Genomic DNA, 10,159 nt, shown 5'->3' on the forward strand with positions numbered 1-10,159 from the left:
TTACAAAGAAATGATCTTAACCATTGAGTTTTTAAAACACTATTCATTATCTCTTAAGTCAATAACATTTAATCCCCCTTCTTCGTAACTATGAACTAAATCATTTTTGTTGATATAGTGATGCTTATTTTTCCAAATAAAGTTAAATATTGCAGTGTTACATTCTTTTGTGTGTGTGTGTGTGTGTGTGTGTGTGTGTCAGAAGACAATGACGTCACACAGAAGAGACGGACGCCGCAACATTACCTAGCGTCTGTTCATTTCAAACAGTTGAAACATCCTGTGGAAATAATTTATTATTATAAATTATAATACTGCACAAGAGAACCTATACAACGGTAAGTGTCTTCCATTGTGGTGTTTACTGGACGAATGAAAAGCGCTTGTGAGCGCTGCGTTTCTATTACTACATATTGTTATATTGTATTCGGTCTCGAACATACAGTCCTTTGGCACGAGTGGTGATTGTTTAGCTGCGTTTCCTTAAGTTGGAATCTCACTATCCGACTCCAGACAACTAAATTTTGGAAAACGGTGTCACACATAGGCTGAGGGTGAACGGACTGCAGGGTAAACTCCCCCTCCCCCCAACCATTTTATCCACAGTTTTCCTGAGCAGCGCCATGATGATTCTAAGGCTATGTTCAGACTGCAGGCTAATCGGATTTTTTCTCAAATCAGATCTTTTCAGGCAGACTGTCTGCACTATTAATTGCAAGTGATCAAATCAGATTTGCGTGTTCAGACACAACCAACCTATCTGCATGGGTTGCTTTGGTAACGACGTAGGCGTACCCACGTGACGATGCTTTCAAAACAGATGCGGAAAAAATGGAGGCGCATCATCTCACTCTCCAAATAAGCGCCCTGTCTAGTCGCTGTGCAAAACTTCTACGTCGCACAAGAAAAACTCAGCAACGGAGGAGACTGGTAAATATTGTGATGTTCTGTGCTGCAGTCACGGCCGGCTTATGAATACTTCCGGCATTTCCGTCACCAATTTTTGACGTCATCATTGTGTGTCGCTTTAAGAGTGATGCAATAGACCATTTGAAATCCGATTTGAGCAGCCAGAGCATCCGGACTGAGACGCATCTGAAAAAATCTGATTTAAATAGCATTTGAAACCACCTCCCGATGTGGTTTGAATCAGATTCAGAAAAATCTGATTTCATGTGGTTTTTTGCTGTCCAGACTACAATTTATGCTTTTTTGCGCGCATAAGCATTTTTATTTTATTTATTTTTTTGAATGCTTTATTATCAACAAATAGCATGTACAAGAGTAACTTCCATATTGCAACAGAGGAACATATCACATGCTTCACAATACAATAGAGAATATAAAAAGAAAAGAAAAAAGAAAAAAAACAAACAAACTGAAAGGGTACATATCTATATATTGTTGAATAAGCATAAATAGATACTTTTTATATGAAAATATTATATGAAGAACATATTGCAGTTGTTTTAATTGCTATTTTTAGATTTTGACATTACATCACTGCACATTTTAATCTCCTTCTTAAGCACTGTAAAATTGGGTTTGTCATTGTGAATTTACATTTATGGATATGAAATTTATATGAAAATAAAATGTATAATGAAACCAGCATCCTTTGAGCAATGGTCCTTAATACAATAACCTAATATCACATACTTATAGGATAAGAGAAAGTTTTTAAAATATTACCAGCAATGAATCTCAACATCTTTCCAGAAACATTGTGTATCTTGGCAGGACCAAAACATATGAAAAATGGTTTCAGTAGAACTTTTGCAAAAAGAGCATTTTATTTCAGTATCACTTTTAAATTTTTTGTAAAAATTGCTTGGTAGGATAGACTCTATGAATTATTTTGTATGAGATTTCCTTAACCTTATTTGAAAGGAGGAATTTTTGGGGCAACGACCAAACTTGAGTCCAGTTTACATTATTAAAGAGATTGTTCCAATGGAAAATAACAGGAGGAGTAGAGATATTCTCTTTCATAAATAAGGATCTAATTTGATAATTGTTAGATTCTAACATGGAAAAGCAAATCGAGCCAACTGGGGTATTTTCAGGTCTGGGAGGACAGACAGAGATTGCAGACATATAGACACCATTTCTAAAAGCATACCCACCCCAGCAGGTATAGCCTTTTTAACCACACTGAATTCTTTTAATGTAATAGGTATTTTGTATTTTGAGAAAGTCTGCAAACTCAAAGTCCCATCATTATTGAATAACTGACTCACTAATAACAAACCATTCCTAAACCAATTGTGAAAAAATAAAGATTTATTCCTATACAAAATATTGCCATTATTCCAGATAAAGAATCTTTGGGGAGAAAAGTTGTGTTTGTAAATGAGACTCCAAACAGCAAGTGCTTGTTGGTAAAATTTAGAGAGTTTAATTGGAAGTTTTTAAATCTTATAATTGCATATTAAAAGAAATTCTATGCCACCCAAATGAGAAAAAATATGTCGAGGGATTATATTCCAAACAGACCGTGGGTTTTGAAAATATCGTCTAAGCCAGTTTATTTTAAAAGTATTATTCAGAGAGCTAAAGTCGATAAAATTTAGACCGCCTTTATCATATGAATTTAGTATTACTGATTTCTTAATGTAGTGAACTTTGTTTTTCCATAAAAATGTACCTAACATACTGTCAATTAATTTACATGTGTGTTTGTCAACATAAAGTGACTGAGCAGTATATGATAAGCGAGAAATGCCTTCTGCTTTGGTGAGCAGAACTCTGCCCTTAAGTGACAGATCTCTCAGCAACCAGTGATTCAGTACCTTGCGTGTCTTTTCAATAATTGGGGCAAAATTGGAGAGACACCTAGTCTTATTATCTTTAATTATTTTAAACCCCAAATAGGTGATGCTTTCTCTTACAGGAATGTTACAAATTGAGGACTCCACGCAGTTGCCAACTGGAAGCAGCTCGCATTTATTGATATTAAAATAAAGACCTGAGGCTTTGGAAAAGGGCTTAAGAGTTTCTAATGCTATAGCTACTTGAGAGAAATCCTTTAGAAACAAGGCGGTGTCGTCGGCTAACTGACTTATTATCAATTCAGTGTCATTAATGGTGATTCCTCTTTTAAAGGGCTTTCTCTAATGTGTACATTTAGAAGCTGTGTAGCTATCAGGAACAAATACGGAGATATTGGGCATCCCTGCCTGACTCCACGATTCAGAGCAAATCTTGGAGAGGTGCCACTGCTGAATTTAATAGAGCTATTGCCAATATTACATATATTATATTACACCAATGTAAAGCATGATGTACAAAAAAACTCTTTACAAAGGGTCTGAAATAAGAACTCATGTTCTAAGGAATCGAAAGCTTTATAATAGTCCAAGAAGAGGATAAAACAATCACTAGAAATAAAGTCAGAGTAATCTAAAATATCCAGAACCAAACGTATATGATTGAAGATGTGCCTTTTTTTGTAAAAATCCAGATTGACATTCATCAATCAGATTGTTTAAAACACATTTCAGTCTTTTCGATAAAACCAAAGCAATTTTATAATCATTATTTAGCAACGTAATTGGCCGCCAACTATCGATTAAAAGGGGATCTTTATTTGGTTTTGAAATTAGGGTGATAAGTCATTGACACAGGGTTGGAGGAAGCAAAGCTCTTTCAAGACTCTCCGTAAAAACTTCAAACAAAAAAGGAGCTAAGGTCTTACTAAAGCTTTTATAAAATTCAGCAGTTAAACCGTCCGTTCCTGGAGACTTATTATTTTTCAAATCATTTATGGCATCAATAATTTCTTGTAATCTAAGAGGGGCTTCACATACATTAGAATCCTCGATGCTAAGCTACTTTGTGTTGGGCAAGGACTCAAAAAAACTCAGTAGTAGATTGTTGACAAACATTAGAGGTTTATAGATTACTATAAAACTGAGAACAAAAATTAGCAATGATTTTGGGGTCCACAGCAATATCACCATTAATAGTCAATTGTTCAATATAATTATTTTTGGCTTGTTGCCTCTCAAGTCTAAAAAAATAGGCAGAACTCTTTTCGCCCCCTTCAAGCCATTTTCTTCGAGATCTTATAAAGGCTCCTTCAGCCTTTGTTTGTAAATTTCCTCTAATTTAAGTTTCTGCTCAGTAAGTTCTGCTTTGTCCAATTCAGACATTTCCTTTACTTTTTTAGATAATAAGATGGAAATTTTGCCTAAAATGTTATCCTCATTAATCTTCCTAATTTTTGCCAGTTTGCTGCAATATTTCCAAATTTTTTTTCCAATTTCCAATTTAAGAAGCTCCCAATTGCTACAGTAATTTTTATAATTTTTTGCTTTATTCCAATAAAATGAGATTAATTTTTCTATGCCGGTGATTAACTCATTATGTTGAAGTACTGAATTATTCAGTTTCCAGTATGCGGATTTTCTATTTAAATTTTCCGACGATTTAAAGGGAATGCTTATAGAGATAGCCTTGTGGTCTGAAAATGGAGATGGTATTATATCGGTGATAATATTTTCTAAATCCTTGGATGTAAACCAATAATCAATCCTAGACTGACTTGATAATGAATTATTACTCCAAGTAATGGATACTTATGATGGGTGAGATTTTCTCCATGCATCAATTAAGAAAAATTTATCCATAAACTTAGTTACATAATTAGGAGTTGGACTACCAGATTGTGGAGGCCATCTATTTAATTTATTATCAAGGACTACATTAAAATCACCTCCAAAGATCAAAGAAGAATTGGGATACCAATTCAACATATGAACCACACGATCACCTAATCTGTCAAAAAAGGACTTCTTGTCTTTTGTGAATTAAAACCATAAACATTTATAATAATACACATTACGTTTGAGATTTCAAGAGCAAGTAAAATGTAATGTCCAGATACATCGCAATCAGAGCTTAATATTTTCCCTTTAAAGCGATCTTTCAAAATACAAACCCCAGCAGAGTGGGCAGTGCCATGAGAGATCCATAAATCTAGTCCCCATTGCGATCTCCAAAAGTTAACGTCTTGAATATTAGAATGCCATTAATAAAATCTGTATTAAAGCGCTTAAGATACAAAAAGATAGCTTTCCGTTTAACAATATTGCGTAACCCTCTACAATTAAAAGAGACAATGGATAAAGACATACGAACGTAAGAACACGAACAATTTAAACAAAAAGATTTCTATAAAAAGTTATAGCAAATCTTTAACGGTCACAACAAATGTATTCACCAGGGATGACAACAGCAATCTCTCTTTTAGATTTCTTTTATACATGTGTAACAGTCAAGAAACATTTGAGCTTCTCCTAAAATGAGATTCGTGTAAGTCCTTAAATCAAACAACAAAACAAATACCTCTGCACCAAATGAGACTGTACTGACTGTACATGAGCTATATTGTCACCAGCTCCAGTCACAGAAGGTGAAAGAATCCATCACATCTTAAACACATGGCGAGATCTCAACACCGTCTACAAAAGCACGACCACCGATGAAAAAAAACTCTCTTATTTTCTTTACGTGCTTTTTCAACAGCGGGCCACAATTTCAGACTTCTCTCTCTGTTGGCCGGAGACAAATCCTCAGTGATCCTCAGGTGGTTGTTCTTCAGAAAGTCTGCATCTTTGGCAGCACGCCAGACAGTATCCCTGAAGAATCGTGAAGTGAACTGGAAGATTATTCCTCTAGGTGTGTAGTTCCTTGAATTATTACGACCAAGTCGGTACGCCACGTCCACGACATCAGGTAGTTTGTCTTTGTATTGCGGTAAAAGACACTGGCAAACTTTGATGACCTCATGATGAACATCCTCTCATCCTTTCTCTTGAAGCCCATGAATTCTCAAATTCCATCTGCGTGAATAGCTTTCCAACAAGGTTAGATGTCTCTCTTGCGCCTTGGCACACTTGTCAGCTTGTTTCAGTTGAGATTCTGCGTGAGTAACTTTATTTTTCAAGGCATTGATGTCGGTGCAAATAAACTCAGTTGTTTCCTTTTGTCCGGTGATTTGTTTTGTGTTTGCATTGACTTCCTCTTTCATTTCATTAATTATGCTTGAGTTTCTTTCCACCAGCTTCTCTAGTGCATCTGATCTGTTCTGCACCAGCCGAGAAAGTTCCGAGATCTGTGAGAGGATGACCGTTGTTTCTCTCTCTACAGTTCTACGTTGCTTGGGGGCTGGAGACTTACATGGAGTTTCCGGGAGAGATGAAAATTCTTCATCCACCAGCATAAATTCGTTCGGATCAGTGTCTTGTTTGAGATAGTCATGTAAGTTGTCTGTAATCAGATCACTGGAAGGCAGTTTCATAAAACTGGAGAGGGGTTAAAATCTTTCCGTGGCAGAGACCTGCTCACTCTGCTATTACTCGACCTGCCACCGCCAACAGCAGCTCTCACTCGACCTGCCATGGCTCTCACTCGTTACCTGCGCCTCCCTCTCAATCCATCAGCGTCACAGACAGCTCCAGCTCGCACGGTCACCGTTACTTGCGCCTCTCTTGCGATCTTTAGTCCTGTTTTAAATATTTGTTAAGGGCTTATACATTTCTTAATCTTTAAATAAGTGTTCTTTGTCTTTTAAAGGATTAAAAGTTGCAGTCCAAAATGGTTCTGATGACTGCTGGTATCTGCCTTGTAGCAGCATGGTTCATCTGACAGGACTATATGCCAGCAAATTATACAGTCCTCCTATTGATTCAGCTCATTCATTTGATTGGCTATTGATAGTTGGCATATTCTCTTTTTACTTAAATTCAATATTTTTTTTAATACATTTTTATACAAAATTCACAACAAGAGAGTATTTTTAAGGAGATTTATTAAAGCAAGTGATGATGACATACAGTAAAACTTCTAAGCATATTATTTGCTATATATACTGCTTTTTGTTTTATCATTAGGGGAGATCAGCACAGCATCTTATAGACAAATAAAACAAGCTAAATAAATAGGGGTGGAGTGGCACACAAACAAACATAAAAAACATGTCAGTGCTTTTGCAAACCACAAACACTTTGCAAACAAATATGTTTAATGTTTTATACACTGTGGTACACAATGACTGGGTTTTTTAAAAAGGAGTGAAAAACATTAGGTCACTGTCAAAACAAAAGTTATATATTTTCACTATACAACACTGTAGATTTTAGAAAAATATTGCACTGATCCTCTGTAACAATATGGAAAAACCATAATGATTTTAATCCAAAACATTTCTCAAATCTAGCCAATTGAATGTTAGATTTTGATGTTAAAATATTATATTATGTTATATTAACATTCAGAGGATTGTACCTGTGTATCTTGTTACTAGATAGACTAGCATATGTCATGGGATACATACAGCCATACACCACATCAATAAGCCAAAATCAAAAATACTTTTTCTAAACAAAACATTATTGGGAGTACAGAGAGAAAGGGGGAAATATCACACACCAGCCTATAAAATACAACAATTTATAGGGGTTACCGTGGTCTGTCAGCAACAGGGGTTGGTTGTCACACAATAATTTTCTGGTAATTTGACAACTATATGTTATGTTGATGATTTGTAAACCTGCTTGAGCAATAGTAGCTGGCCAACATTTTTTATGGAGTGAGTGTGACTGGGGTTGGTTGCCTTTTTGATTTTGTGGTTGTTTGGCACATCAGTATTTCGGCTGAATTGGCTAGCACATCAGATATAAAAATAATACATAATTCATTACCATCATGCAGTATTTACATATAAACTTAACATATCTAAACAGACACACATACTGTATACACACACACATGCCTTGTACATACAGTATATTATGTATGTATATATTTAAACCATTATTAATGTGTGTTATTTGGCATATTGCACACATGATAAAAATTGAAAACATCTTTTATTTATGGTTTTAATTTTATACATTTCAGTTTATAAATAATGGTTAACATAGTATTTATACAAGTAGATGAATTTGCATTATTTCAGTGATATGGGGCTCTATTTTAAGAGTGCTAGCGATAAGCTCAGCGCAATGCCATAAGCCATACATGCAAAGTCAGTGGGCATGGCCAGGAAGTTTTGGCATTTTTGTGCAAGATGCGCAAAGTCTAGGCGCATGTGGGTTTGGCAAAATTTTGCGCGCAATGCGCAAATATCCTGGATGAAGGTAGCACGCTGTATGTATGCTGCATGTAGCTCGAAACATCACGTTTGCTAATGTGGTGAGCTCATTTCATTTATTTACACTAAAAAAGTTACATGCACTTAAACTTAAAATTAAGTTTAACTGCTGCCTTAAAGTTTTAAGTTAAATCAACATAGCTTTACAAGTAATTTTAAAAATAATTTTTACAAAAATATTTACAAAAAATAAATTGCATTATTTTACATTTAGTCTTAAAAACAGTCTAAATGTAAAATAATGAACTGGGAAAACTTATGAGTTTAAATAACTTTTAAATCCATATTGATTTAAATAAAAATTTTAAGGCATCAGTTAAACTTAAGTTTTAAGTTAAAATAGATGTATTTTTTTACAGTGTAGGAGCAACAGTGTGCTGACTTTGTTGTGAGTTTTTATGGATGTACATTTTTGGGTCGTGCACCTGGATTCAGACATTGTTTGGATGTGCATGCTTTCTATGATTTTTGATTCTGAATGAAGGCAGCACATTCATAAGTCACTAGTGCCAATGTACTGTTACATTATGAACAAGGTAAACAAGAGATAGATAGATAGATAGATATGTCTCAGGTAATGTTGTGATTGAAATTCGTCCTTGGCTGTCAGGGCATGAAACGCTTGTATGCCGGAAAAGTTATACCACCGTTACGTAGTACTAATTGGATATTGGTTACATTAAATTATAGAGAATGTAAGTAAAATTAATCACATTTTATCAACTGACACACAAATCATGGCTAGTATAACAGTGATGGTATAGGCACACACTTCACTTCTAATGGCCATTTTGGATTTAAAAAAAATTAATTTACTTTTTTGACTACATAACTTTAATCATTAACAATGGTCATTAAATATGTTGTGGTATTGCATTTCTTTATCGTCTAAGTAAAACTTTAGATTTAATTGCACCAGTGTTATTACAGTTAACAAAAAACAAAATGAAAACCATCTAAAACAATTCTCATTAACTAAAATAAAAAGTAAAACTATTGGAAAAATTAAAACTAAACTAAATTAATTTTTCATAACCCCAAAACTAACTAAAATAAAATAAAATAATGATCTCAAATTAATTTTTGTTTTTAATACTTTTGGGTGAATATGGTCAAGTAGAAACTTTTGAAAATTTTATATTTTTTGATACATTTAATTATGATCCATACACACACAACCTAACATTACACCTTTATAGAAAGCTTAAGATGCCTTCTACTTTAAGCAAAAGCAGAAATGGAGAAATTCTTAATACTGAGAAGTAAAACTTTCGAAGAGCCTCTTTTCACAAAATCCCAGAGGAACAATGATTCTCTAGAAAATATCTACAAAGTATTTAAAATAAAATGTCATATACACTGTTACATCATAAATAATTATGTAACATTTACAAACACCACCTCAAAGTCCAGTAATTTTGTTTAAATATTGCTTTTCCCACCGGTGTTCATGAAATGAGCTCTGCCACACATCCCAGTGTAAAATTTAAAGAGATAATTTTCATATTTGGGGAAATTATCTACTCACTCTCATGCCATACCAGATCTTTATGACCTTCTTTCCTCTGCTGAACACAAAGATTTTAGAATAATATCTCAGCTATGTAGCTTTATACAACACAAGTCAAAAGGGTCGAAAGCTTTTGTTGGGCCTCATGTATTCAGATATAAGACAAAGGCAGGCCTAACACAGTTGTAAAGCCTGACTGAGGCCTACACACACAGTCATAAATCTTACTGACAAAAACCACAGCAAAATCAAACAAAGGGAGTCCAAAACAGACTACAAATCTCATGAAGCCTTGCTCACTAAAGGATCAAACTCTCAACTCCTATTGGATGTGGCACACAACAGAACGCCCCTCAAACATGATGTCATCAGGAGTAGAAATACCTCTGAGATCCTTCTGGGCATCGCTTCCAGCAACTTTTCTTGCCGTGCGTAGATGCAGCTCATCGCTGCTCTCAGGTGTACCCTCGTTGCACAAGGAAGTAACGTAC

General features: G+C 34.7%; 1 protein-coding gene across 1 annotated transcript in view; it reads left to right on the forward strand.

The window, feature by feature from the left end:
- The first annotated feature begins 200 nt into the window (after positions 1–200).
- Positions 201–10,159, forward strand: part of LOC127427150 (ER membrane protein complex subunit 9-like) — a 24,520-nt gene continuing 14,561 nt past the window's right edge. Inside the window, exon 1 of the mRNA XM_051674582.1 lies at positions 201–338. The gene's annotated coding sequence lies outside the window, so the exon portion shown is untranslated. The remainder of the gene's footprint in view (positions 339–10,159) is intronic.

Source organism: Myxocyprinus asiaticus, chromosome 36, assembly GCF_019703515.2.
Source record: "Myxocyprinus asiaticus isolate MX2 ecotype Aquarium Trade chromosome 36, UBuf_Myxa_2, whole genome shotgun sequence".
NCBI lineage: Eukaryota > Metazoa > Chordata > Actinopteri > Cypriniformes > Catostomidae > Myxocyprinus > Myxocyprinus asiaticus.